Below are 13,345 nucleotides of genomic sequence, written 5' to 3' on the forward strand. Positions count from 1 at the left end.
TATGATCCTAGACTGCAGAAAGAATTTCTTCTTTACCAAGAAACTGCTGATTCCTATTTCCTTGAAACTTTCAACTCCAGGGCAGTGGTTGAGAACCTTGGTTCTGGATAGAACCCTGGCTCTGTGCTTACCAAGTTATGTGATTTGGGATATGTTACATAGCTTGGGTGAGCTTCAAATTGCACATCTTTGAAATGGGGATAATTAAATCCTTATGAGGACTGAATGAAACATTGCATTTCATGGACTTAAGACACTGCCTAACAAACATGAGAGCTCAAATGTTCATTACTGTTGTTTTGCAGAGATATGACCCTCAGGTTTCTATGATGAATTATATCTGGTTGTTGAAGCTTTCTTGAAACAAAATGTGCCCTCCTTGAATGCAGCGGGATCTTGTAGGAAAATATCTATATGGTGACAAAGGGTACTGATTGAAGTATTTAGAAAGAAAGAAGAGGGAAAAACCATTAAAATAATAATTCAAATTTAGAATTTTCACCTTAAAAATGTGCATTGATGTTTTTCTTGGCCACTTTCACAACCAGTCCAGTGAACTTGGGGTACTCTTTATAAAAGGCAGAGTACAGAAAAGTGGTTATCAGCCTAAAATGGTGTCAAAAGACCTATCTATACATCAAGGCTGTGATGAGGAAGACCTTAGATCACAGAGAATATTTTAGAACACTGTCCCTCTGTAAATATTTTTAAAAGTCTATATATCCTTCAAATTATTTCTTTGATGGTTTAAGTTGAAAGTCTAAGAAATCTGGCCGTGGAATTCATCTGAAAACCAAGAGACCCATGGTAGAATAGTATGGGGGTGGGTAGCAGAGTGCTTCATGACTAAGGTTTCTCCCTCTCTCCCCAAAGCCATGAGCCACTTTAGGCCTACAGGGATGGCAGGCCGCCAGCTCTGGAAGAAAATCTGCAGATTTTAATTTGAAATCAGAGGATGACATTTAGACACGTTAATCTTGAACTAAAGCACTTTGAATAACTAGTTACACACACACACAAATGCACAGACCCTCTCTCCCCTCTTTTAGGACGCATTAGTACGTGTTCCCATGGTTTGTTTTTCTTCAGCCCCATTGAGCTCACTTGGTGGCTGTGCTTCTGAACAACAGTATCTCTGTGCAAACTGGATGAACGGAATCTTAGGCCAACCGGAGTTTGAAATATGAATCGATGATTCATGAGCATATTTTTATAAGCACTTTTTAAGTCCAGAGATATAAAATTCTGTGCAGAAGAGAAAGGTCTCAAGGTAAGTATTTTAAAGGTATTCTTTGTATTCATGAGACCAAGTCCACTGATGGTGTGACTTTAGAAATCAATTTGAAAGCTTTTATGGAGGTGGTTTTCTCTTTATATGTTATCTACTAAATAGAAGACTTTGTTGTATTTCCAAGAATAAGTTACTTTTTATTCTACTTAAGAACTACCAAAAAATATGCTATGGTCAATGAAAAGTTCCTTGGTTTTGATTATTTTGGTGGTTTTTAATTTTATATATACATGTTTATATAGGCACACATGCATATATGTGTGCCTATAGACATATACACATACACACACACACAGTGTGCTACATTTTGCTGAAGATTGATTGTAAACCATATGTTATGGGCACCTGGGTGGCTCAATCTGTTATATGTCTGACTTAATTTCAGCTTAGGCCATGATCTCAGGATCCTGGGATCGAGCCCTACATTGGGTTCTGGGCTAAGTGTGGAGCCTGCTGAAGATTCTCTCTCTCTCCCAACTCTCCTCTCTCTCTCTCTCTCTCTCTAAAATTAAAAAAAAAAAAAAATGTTACTATCAGAAATGCTCTTAAAAATAAAAATACTTTTAAGCAATTTAAAATTTCTCCGGGAGCTAAAATAGCATGTATCTGATAATTCAATTCTAAAAAAAGTAAAGACCATCACAAATAATTCGTAAATTATTGAGCTTAAGAAAATTCATTTTTTTGAAGTAAGTATAAATCTCTAAGAAGGTGCAAAAGACCAAAAAACTATAGTAGGAGGTCTCCTGTATCCATTACCCAGCTTCCCCCCATGGTAACATTTGTGTGACTCTGGGACAGAGGAAAACCAGGACACGGATACCAGTCCACACCATGAAAAATGAATAACGTAGTAAATTTCCAACTACTTTGACCTACAGAGCGATTCAACACACTGCAGGCAATGGAGAGAGCACTAGAATGTGCAGTCTGGCCTACAGCTCTCTAGCTCTGTGCCTTGGGAGAGTTATTTGAGGGCTCTCCCAGTGTCCCCAGAACCTTTGTGAGGTGGCCAAACTTAGAGCATCAGACCTTAAAGGAGAGAGTCCCAGGTGGGCAGGGGCAGGGGCAGGGTGGGAGGGTGGGGGGGGAGACTTTAGGACCCTCAACTGAGATGAGTAGGGATGCCTGGGGATGGGGAGACTGCACCAGTGTGGTCCAGGGCAAGCTTCTCCTATTTCAGAGCCTTGCCTAGGGCAGGCTATAAAAGGGCAGAGATGGGGGTAGCTCCGCAAAAGTTCTGTTTGGTCATTTAGAATTCAGATGACCCCAGCGGGGGTCATCGGCTCTTTGTATACAATGGAGGGTAATTTGGCTCCTCCACCTAGTGAAATATCTGTTTACCCTGGCTGGCCTTGCTGGTGGGAGACCAACGCAGACAGCTCCCCACATGTGAAAGGAAAATGCTGTGTTTTGTTTCCTAATACCAGAGCAGCTTTCTTAGGGTGAATTAACAAAATGTTACCACATCGTTACCTGCTTAGGAAAGTACTTATGGTCCTTTCTGATAGACCTGGAGAATCTGCTTCTTATGAGCTTCTGAAGACATTTTGTTCTTCTGGTGGGCTGCCTTTTTTTTTTTTTTTTTTTTTTTAATATTTCACCTAAAGACTAAATACTGGCAAATGCATTAAACCAGGAGGTCAATTGTGAACTACCTCATGTTATATCAGTTTTGAAAGAAGTTGTTAAGGAAGATGTTGGGATATTCGTGGTTTGACGTCCTAACCTGACTATATATTGTGAAAATGAGATACACAGTAAAACCTTACCTATGCCAGATAATTAAAATATTCCATTTTAATATCTCCAAATATATGTACATATTTCATATATATGAAAAGAAGAATACTCAAGGAAGAATATTTGGGAAACCTTTAATGACTTGCTAAGACTAATTTATAATGAATGCAAGAATAGGGGCTTCTAAAGATTACTTAGGGAAGCTACCAAAATCCAAATGCCTTCTACATGCCATTCTGGGCCTGGCAATATAGCAAGTTCTAAAGCTCCTCATTTAATCATTTTGTGAATTATAAAGATTGTGAAGATTGTGTGTGAGTTTGGTTAGGGCTGGGATCTGTGTATGGCAACCCCCCCCCCGCCCCACCTTATCCATGGGGATACGTTCCAAGACCCCAAGTGGATGCCTGAACCACTGATAGTCCTGAGCCCTATATATACTACCCTATATGTACATACCTATGATAAAGTTTAATTTAAAAATTAGGGCCAGTAAGAGATTTACATCAATAAGCAATAATAAAATAGAACAGTTATAACACTAGACTATAATAAGAGTTCTGAGAAAGTGGCCTCTCTCTCTCACACAGTATCTCGGTGTACTATACTCTCCTTTCTTCTTGTGATGATGCGAGATGATAGAATGCCTATGCGATGAGATGAAGTGAGGCAAATGACATAGGCATTGTGACCTAGCACTAGGCTGCCATTGACCTTCTGACGTGGCATCAGAAGGAGGATCTTCTGCTTCCTGCCCACCGTGGACTACGGGTAATTGAAACCATGGAGAATGAGGAACTACTGAATAGCAAATCCGGGATTCACCTCTCACATCTCTAATAAGTGTTCACATTTGCAGATGATTTGAGAAACAGGTTAATTTGATTACCATTGTTAAGCTTTGTCTCTGGAGAAAAGGAATTTGTTCAAGGTCTTTTTACAGGTACAGTCTTATTTATATAGTTTATGTGCTGGCCACTTAGCTTCTGCTCATGACTAGTAAAAAGGCAGATCTCAAAATAACACCAGATGATTTGGCATTGCTACCTGTGTTCATTGTCTTTACATCTCCTTTTTGTTTCTTCTTGTTTGTTTTTGTGTCCTTCACAATCAAAATGCACCTGCCCTTAAAAAACTGATGAAGTTTGAACGTCTTTCATGGTGTGGACTGGTATCCGTGTCCTGGTTTTCATCTGTCCCAGAGTCACACAAATGTTACCATGGGGGGAAGCTGGGTGATGGATACAGAAGACCTCCTACTGTAGTTTTTTGGTGTTTTGCACCTTCTTATAGATTTATACTTACTTCAAAAAAATGTTTTTAATGTAAGTGTTCTTGAGAATCCTTGCCTGAAATCTCCAGCACCTAGTAGGTACTCTGCAAAGATGCTTTGGTTCAGTAAGTGACGACCAAGTATTAATCCTATGAGGTTTTGTGGGTGACAGCTACCTTGTAAATGTAGATGCTTCTTGAGTATCATGCTCTTTCAATCTCCTTGCTCATGGGGAAGAGAGAGTTCTGATTATGAGATCTGTTTCCTCTCTCGGGTTACACCATTTCATCCCACCTACGTGCCTGGGTAAATGGGCGAACCCCTGGGCTCTCCTAAATAATAGAAGCAATAAGTTTTTAGCTGCTAGCACTCCGGGCACACTTACTACGTGCCAGGCTCAATCAACCCTTACACTCAGAAGGTGCTGGAGCCTCAGAACACCCCGTGACAGCACAAAAACTAAGCAGTTTTTAGTGTGGTAAGTTTAAACAATAATTAAATAATGTTCCTTACTTCTAAAATAGTTCACTCTAGTAGGGATCTTAATGAAAGGCAGGGGATCCTCTTGCTGAACAAATAAGCAAAATATGTCCTTTTGAATTATAATGGAAACCAAAGAAAACTTTGAAATTGTCTCATCATCCTCTTCTTCTGAGAATATGTACTGGCAAATTGTTCATGACCCCTGTTCCTTTTCCTAAAACTCCTGCTATATTTATCATTTAAAGAGCCAAATTTTAGATGATAACTTTTGGTAAATGGCTCAGAATGAGAATAGTGCTTACTATTGGCAGTGAGCAGGTTTGTATTATTTTAGATGGGTTATGTGCAGAGGTAGGTGGAGAGGGTCATAGTAAAATACCAGCATTATAGCAAATCATGGTGTAATGTGCCTGCCTGCTGGAAAGAAGCTTCCAGATGTCTCAGCTAAATGAGGAGGAGGAGGGCATTCTATGCCTGTGTCCAGGACTACTCTAGCAGGCTGCCTGGTCTCCCCCAGACTCTGATGGTTGTAGAGCAGCTGGTACCCACCATTTATGGGGCAGATGCACAGTGAGGGGAGCAGAAGCTTCATTCTGGCCCAGGCGGGGAACTAAATAGGTCATCGGTTCTTAAAACGTATTCCCAGACCAGCAGCATCAACACCATGTGGGGACTTGCTAGCGATTCTCAGGCCCCACCCCAGACCCACAGGATCAGACTCTAGGGGTGGGTCCCAGCAATCTGTTTAGCAGGCCTCCCGGGTGATACTGATGCCAGCTACAGTGAGAGTCACTAGCCTAGCTGACCTTAGATGATCTTCTTTCCATTCTTGTAGAAGAATTTCTTCTTCTATGCAATGAAAGATTTATAGTAACTATTTCTGAGGCTCCTCTCTGAACTTCTAAGGCACACACTCCAAGCCCTCTAATTCTGTAAATCTGTGGTGTAAATGTACACATCTGGCAGAATTGCATAGTGAGTAAGAGGACAGGCTCTGAAATCTGCCGGCTTCAAATTCTGATGCCTCCACTTTGGTAGAATTGTACATGCAAGCAACCTACTGAAAGTGTCTGTTTATTGAATTCTCCATCCATAAAATTGAGATAATAGCATCTATGTCCTAAGGGGATTGTCAGGAATTGACCCAAAGCATCTAGAACAGCACTTAGCACAAAGGAAGTAACTCTTGGATACTATCTCTCACCCCCTAAAAAATTTTAGGAACTTTGAGGATGGGAATCAGCTTGTAGAGCTTTATTTCCTATATATGAACTATGTATTAAAAATGCTCTTAAACACTTGCTAAAGGAAAAACATAAACTAAACACATAAAAAATGTTTATTGCTAGGACGGTTCCACACTGGTGTTGAGCTAAGGGTGACATGGACACTGAATTTTTCAAGAATAAGCAGTACTTCCTCAGGAAAGCATTGGTGATTGTTACAGATGCATGTAACACCTGCAACTGCATCCACGTTATAACTAGAAGAAAATGAATAAAATGTGTTTATCTTATTTGTGTTTTGGGTTCTTTTTAAACCATTTGACAGTAGTCTGTCCGTAATGGGAAGGAAACTAATATGACTGGATGCCTGTTGGTGCCACGCACTATGGTGGGTGTAAGTGTCCTATCACTTAAATTAAAAGGTAACCCGGTGAAATAAGATGGTTCCTGATTTTTTTTAAGATTTTATTTATTTATTTATTTATTTATTTATTTATTTATTTATTTATTTAAAAGAGAGAGAGAGCTAATAAGCAGGTGGGAGGGGCAGAAGGGAGGCTGAAGCAGGCTTCCTGCTGACCAGGGAGCCTGATGTGGGGCTTGATCCCAGGACTCTGAGATCATGACCTGAGCCAATGGCAGATGTTTAACTGACTGTGCCACCCAGTGCCCCCAGATGGTCCCTGATTTTAAAGAGACCAAGCTTGATTGAAACTCAGGTTCATGATCATACGGTAAGTTAGTTGTAGGTCCAGATTTGAAGCTTAGTTGTGTTTCTCTCCGTAATTCACTCTTCAGCATCCCTAGTGTAGTTATTATACTTTTAAAATATAAACTAAACTTTCCACAGATGAGACACAGACATCTTCTACTAATTCACAAGCAAAATGGGACAACACAGTGTTTCTCAAAAGTTCCAGTGTGGGGAGCACTTTCTGAAGGGCACTGGCAGCTTCTGAGCATCAACAGCGCTTCTCTCATTTGTGCCCACACAAATCAAAGGACCTCACCTAGACCTACGTTTTGATCTTCATCGTTCTCCCTCTGTCTGTGTGGCCTTCAGATGAGAAAATGACTGGTGTTCTTGGAGAGCTACCAAGCTGCCGGCGAGGGAAAGCCACACCCAAGTTTTCAGACTTACAGTGGAGAAAATCATACTCCCTCTCTCTCTACAGACCTCATTCCCATGATTTTAAGATCAAAGCAAATTAGAATACACAGATTATCTAGTATATTATCTACTGTATTATCTACTGGCTATTATATTTTCTTTCTTTTCTTTTCTTTTCTTTTCTTTTCTTTTCAGAGAGAGAGAGTAAGTGTGCACACATGGGGGTGACAGGGGCAGAGAACGAGTTCCTAAGCAAGCTCCACATTCACCATGGAGCCCAACTCGGGGCTCAGTCTCAACCCTGAGATCATGACCTGAACTGAAATTAAGAGCTGGATGTTCAACTGACTGAGCCAACCAGTCACCCCAAAGGGGCTTTTAGATTTTGACTCAATACCTAAAACACAATTTTATTCTGTCCATTAGAAAAGCCCTATTCTACTTCAAGGGTAACTCTTGTAGTTTTTTTTTTAAATCTAGAAAATATTCTGCTCTTTTGTTAAATTTTATCTTAATTTGGAGGTATGGTAACATTCTTGCAGTCTAGCCATGGCTGTCTATCTTGGCAATAGATAAAATTCACTTTAAGAAAAAAAATCCTCATGACCTGGGCTCACCCTCCAGAGAATATGCCATTTTTTAAAATAGTGTTTGATTGTTGTTTAATATCATGATTTTTGAAGATTTGCAGGATTCTGTGTAGCATTTTTATATAGTTGAATGTACTTAGTGCCTTTCAATTTGCTTATATATTGTTATTCCTGGCAGTATAAGTCAATTTCATATTTTTCAGTTTGACTGACTTAGTAGAAAATTCACTCTGATGATTTTTCATGAGTGATTTTTACAAGAGTATAACAATAAACAATATTTATTTTCTATAGGCCCTGGATTTTCAGAGTCAAAAGTATCCTCAATGGTTGATGGTTCAACTCCATTTTTTACCTTTTAGGACATCGAAACTCAATCTTAGTTGATTCTTTGAGGAAAGGGAAGAGACAGCAAGGGTCCCAAGCTTTAACCCCTAGTTCCAACCAACCACCTCCACTCTGGCCCATACAGGCGGATGTGGCCACAGCACAAAGGTACTTTAAACTTTACCTTTGCTTCATACCAAATCTTTACATGATGTCCTACAGTGGAATTGAACTGATCTCATGTGGGTCTCAACAGTTCCTCTTGTCCTTCTAGAACCAGCCTAAGTATGAAATTTTTTAAATTTTTATTTATTTATTTATGATAGTCACAGAGAGAGAGAGAGAGGCAGAGACACAGGCAGAGGGAGAAGGAGGCTCCATGCACCAGGAGCCCGATGTGGGATTCGATCCCGGGTCTCCAGGATCGCGCCTTGGGCCAAAGGCAGGCGCCAAACCGCTGCGCCACCCAGGGATCCCCCTAAGTATGAAATTGATGTGGATTTTCCTACGAAGTACTTCACCTCTTGCTCCAACCTGATTTCTGAATAGTTCTACTTATAATCTATCTCCCTTTTGGAGAACCTAATTTTAAGTGCTTGAGAGGTCTATTTGATCATTGACCCCATAAACTTTTCCTCTTTGGGGTGGTGGAATAGAGGAGGCTGAAGGGGGCCTTGGGAGCTAGTGGCAGCCTTGAGCTCCTTCCTGAAATAATGATTCTCAACCTTCACAATGACAAATACCACCCAGAAAGTTCGTGACCAATGGCCATTCCAGGATCCCATCCCTAAAGATCCCTATTTCGTGTCAGGGGCCCAACAATCTGGTGGCTTATTGAAAATACAAGCTGATGGTGATTATATTAATCTGCCTTGACTCACATACAGGATACCCCAGTGTGGGTCCCTTAGATAAGAGACCTTTCTTTTCTCCCAGTTCTACTGGCTGGAAATCCAAGATGAGGGTGTCAGCAGGGCAGTTTCTGGTGAGGCCTTTCTTCTTGGCTTGTAGATGGCTGCCTTCTCTCTGTGTCCTCACATGGCTTTGCTTTGGGTGGGAGCAAAGAGAGAAAAAGATCTCTATGGTCTTTTCTCCTTCTTAAAAAAAATCCAGTCCTATCAGATTAGCACCCCACCTTATGATGTCATTAAACTTTAATTACCTCTTCCAAGGCCCTATCCCCAAATACAATTATGTTGGGCTTCACCATATGAATTTGGGGGTGAGGAGCGCACAACTCAGTCCTTATCAGTGACTTAGGAGGTACTGCGCCACTCCTGAAAAAATACTGGGTTAGAGTTTGTACTAAGTCACCAACTTCATTTGTCAAGTATTTGGTGTACAACACCATTATGGTCACTGATGTATTAAAGTATCTAAGTAGATTAAAATCTCTAAATGTCTACAAAAGAATGAAATGCAAAGTATATCTGGAAGGTAGGGCATTAGGGCACTCATTTTCATGAATTATAAATTCATGAAATGAATATAAATTTAGCTCACCTTTGGAAGAACTTTGTTGGTTTGTTTATTTGTTTTTTAAATAAAACCATGGAATGGGATTTATTGACACAGAAGAGAGAGAGAATCCCTGCTCTCTAACATTTTCTTGTCACAGAGTTCCCAGAGAAGCAGCCCAGAAAAAAGACACGAGTACCAACCCATCCTCATTTGGCCTGGATTGGGGGTTTTCAGGCCTCCCTGTGTCTGTCCTTCATGGGGGGAATGTCTAGCCCCACCTGAGCCTGAACCCCAGGGAGCCAGCTAGGAGGTGTGCTGAAAACACGTGGCCTCATAAACACATTTCAAAAACCGTCAAGAGAAATGTAAGCAAGTTAAGCAGTCTGAAGTTTGTTAAACTTGCTTGATCCATCTCAGTCTGGAGTAGCTTTTTCCCTCAGGGAAGCTTTTAGCTTTCTGCTTTTCTGCCACAGTAGGATTAGGGGAAAGTAGTTGGTTTTGTTTGCCTATCCCCCTCACCAATTCCCTCCTCCTGGTACTCCTGAGGGAAGAGATCACATATCAGAGACATTTCTTCTTCAGAAAGACTGGGGTATGCACGTAAATCCTCATTGAAGCCTCTGTGTATTAAAATTTTTATCTCCAGGGTTCAGAAAGAAATAAACACTGGTATGGGGTGCAGGATGGGGTTTTTTTCCCCTTTCTAGGAAAAATGCTGATGATTAACTAATGCCTCTGGGTGTCTTCTTAAATGCTCTGTGTCAAAATGCACAAATGCTCTTCCAAGTTAGGGGGACTGTTTATTCCTTGTTTTTTCTTGCCAGTAAACCCAATCTTACGGTCTTCATTTATTTTGATGGGACTAGAATCTCCACTTCTAAGTCTTAACTTCTGCCCTATTATTTTTTTTCTAAAGTTACAACAAAAGTAATGTTCTAGGAGATGAGGATCTGATATGTTGATTTTGACATTTATAGCTGATCTTGGTTTGATCAGAAAAGTATCTACCAACAAATCCCCACTTCCATACTTGTATAAGGGTCTGTCCATGGTAGGGACCCCCACGTGTTGCCAGATGACTCAATGTGTCATTCTTCTGGGACTGTGGTTTTTTGTCTTACTGTCCCCGGGTTTTTATGTTATTTTTTTTTTTTAAGATTGTACTTATTTATCCACAAGAGACACAGAGAGAGACAGAGACACAGGCAGAGAGAGAAGCAGACTCCCTGTGGGGAGCCCGATGTGGGACTCGATCCCAGGACCCTGGGATCACAACCTGAGTCAAAGGCAGACGCTCAACCACTGAGCCACTCAGTCATCCCTGTCCTGGGGTTTTTAAATGTCAAAACTCCAATACCAGTTATTTGGGTATTTGGTTTGGCAGATTTACCAATTAAATTGTTTCTTCTGCTGTAATTCTTTCATTAAGACCCTGAACGAATTTTAAACTTTATCAATCTGTCGTAGGCTGCTCAAAGACGTGGGAGGATAGCAATTTTGATTAACAGATAGAGAGTGGAAAAACAAAAACAAAAGCTGATAAGGTTAAGTGGTAGAGACAATTCAAATTTCCTGACAAGCAGTGGACATTTTGCCCACCCTCCACTGTAAACATCCCTCACTCCTTTCACTAAATTTTCCCATGGTGGTTTTTGGTCTTATAGCACTCCCCACCCCCACCCCACCCCCAGTATTTCTAGAATAACAAACAGGTGATATTTTAAATTCTTTGTTTCATTTTTATATGACTTACAAACTGCAGAGAAAGAAATTGTTCTCACCAGATTATTTCCAGTCATCTGATCATCCTAGGACTCTTACCTAGTGTACTGTGTAGTGTCCAAATGTGTCCCTACATGTAACCCAGAGTCAAATGGCTCCAGGCTCCAGGGCCAGGCAGGTCATGGAAGGGAGTGAGGGGATGGGTATAATCCTGAAGAGGGTGGCAGGGATGGGGGGACAGACAGGGAAAGTGCATGGCCAGAGTAAAGGAAGCAAGTGCGGCTCCCCCGCCTACCCCCCATCACCATCATTGCTGCTAAGCACAAATGTTTGACCAGTGGTAACTAATGTTAATTGTCCCTTCATTTGGTACTTTCCTCCCCAAACAAACAAAAAAGTCTGGATTTTTTTTTTAACTTTTAAAAGATTTTATTTATTTATTCACGAGAGACAAAGAGACAGAGACCTAAGCAGAGGGAGAAGCAGGCTCCCCTGTCCCTGTGGGGAGCCTGATGCAGGATTTGATCCCAGGACCCCAGGATCACACTCTTAGCCGAAGGCAGGTGCTCAACCACTGAGCCACCCAGGTGCCCCAAAAGTCTGGACATTAATGGGAAGTATCCTGACGTTCAAAATTTGGTTCATCAGTTCAAAGGAATTTAAAGAAAGTCTTCAGGTGACACTATTCCTGCTCAGGCTCAGATCCTAACTTCGGAGGGAGCCTTCAGCCCACTGCAGGTCTCCCAGCCCTATGGGTATGGATTCAGTCACATTAAAAGACTGAACTTTGCCAGTTCTGTGTCCCTTCCCACTGGCACTGGGACAAGACCTCACTCCCTCCTTCTGCTCACCTGCTTGGCCACCCATCCCCGGTCCTAAAGCTGCTGGTGCTCACCTCTCTCTCTTTATGGGGAAAAGCCTCCCTTCCTCTTACATTTTCTTCCCTTCAGCAGAAGAATCTCACAGCTAAGTTACCTGTCCTCTCCCTTCCTCCCACTCTTTCTCTCTCCTCCTCTCTTCCCACTCTGTCCCCCTCTCTCCACCCAATTTCCATGGAGCCTCAACCAGGACACCTATTACAGTGAATTTGTTCTAATCACCATAATTGCATGTATGTAAAGTATATTAGCTCCTAGGGTAACTTAGAACTAGCCATAACTTTTCACTATCGGTGTATTATAAGAGCATAATCTTTGCAGTAGTACAGTTATATTGACTTTTATGTTACCACTGTTCCAGGAGTATATTTGGGCTGGTACTTGATTGGAATACAAGCCTAAATTATATACTTCTAAGGTAAATTGAGCTATTTGATAATCTCCATCCTAACCTGGTTTCCAGAATGCAATCTTGCAGAAAGTGGAGATAATGTCAGTGAATAAGTAAAAAGCATAATTGTAAAAAAAAAAAAAAAAACATAATCGTGATGCTAGACATTGGTCTACTATTAGATGATGATGTTAAAAATTTTTGTGGGGAATCTTTCTGTTATAATAGTTGAGTTAAGGTAGACACCACATAAGGGATTATAGGTAATTTAAAGTAGCTTCCCTGCACAAATGCCTCATGCTCCTGGTTTTTGCATCAAGTCATGATTATCTGACTGCACTAGTCAGACCACATTTAAGATCCTCAACTTATATAAGAGCCTCAAGAGAGGAGGTCTAAGGAGTTAAGAAGTGGGTCATCATGTCAACATATCACCGCTAACTGTGGAATTTTAGGCTTATAGATTTTAAAAGCATTCTGAAATGTCCTAGACTCCTGAGTTCTCATTTTACTAGTCCAGAAGAAATTTGGAACCTAGAAAGGTTAGTGACTTGCCCAAGATGACACAATTATCAGTAGAGCTAAGATTCCACACATCTCAACTCTGTATCTTGTGTCCTTTCCACATATCATTTCGTGAGCAGTAAATGATGGTTTAGATTGAACAAAGTAACTTCTGTTTGGGGAATGGCTTTCATTATTACATCACTAGGAAGATAACTAGTGGTCATTATAAAAATCTAACTCCCCAGTACTCTAAAGCAGCTTCATTCATTGGAGTCTGCCATTTTGTTCTATCCTAATATATGTAGACTCTTAAGTAGATGTCATGCTTGGAGCCATACTAGT

General features: G+C 40.8%; 1 protein-coding gene and 1 long non-coding RNA gene across 3 annotated transcripts in view; both read left to right on the plus strand.

The window, feature by feature from the left end:
• The window catches only part of PLEKHG1 (pleckstrin homology and RhoGEF domain containing G1), a 224,161-nt gene that overhangs the window by 99,418 nt on the left and 111,398 nt on the right, over positions 1-13,345 (plus strand). The gene's annotated exons all lie outside the window — the stretch shown is intronic.
• LOC119870751 lies at positions 3,723-6,306 on the plus strand. Its single transcript, XR_005353680.1, has 2 exons — positions 3,723-3,977; positions 6,140-6,306. It is a non-coding gene; the product is annotated as an uncharacterized LOC119870751 (long non-coding RNA).

This window comes from Canis lupus, chromosome 1 (assembly GCF_011100685.1).
Source record: "Canis lupus familiaris isolate Mischka breed German Shepherd chromosome 1, alternate assembly UU_Cfam_GSD_1.0, whole genome shotgun sequence".
Classification (NCBI taxonomy): domain Eukaryota; kingdom Metazoa; phylum Chordata; class Mammalia; order Carnivora; family Canidae; genus Canis; species Canis lupus.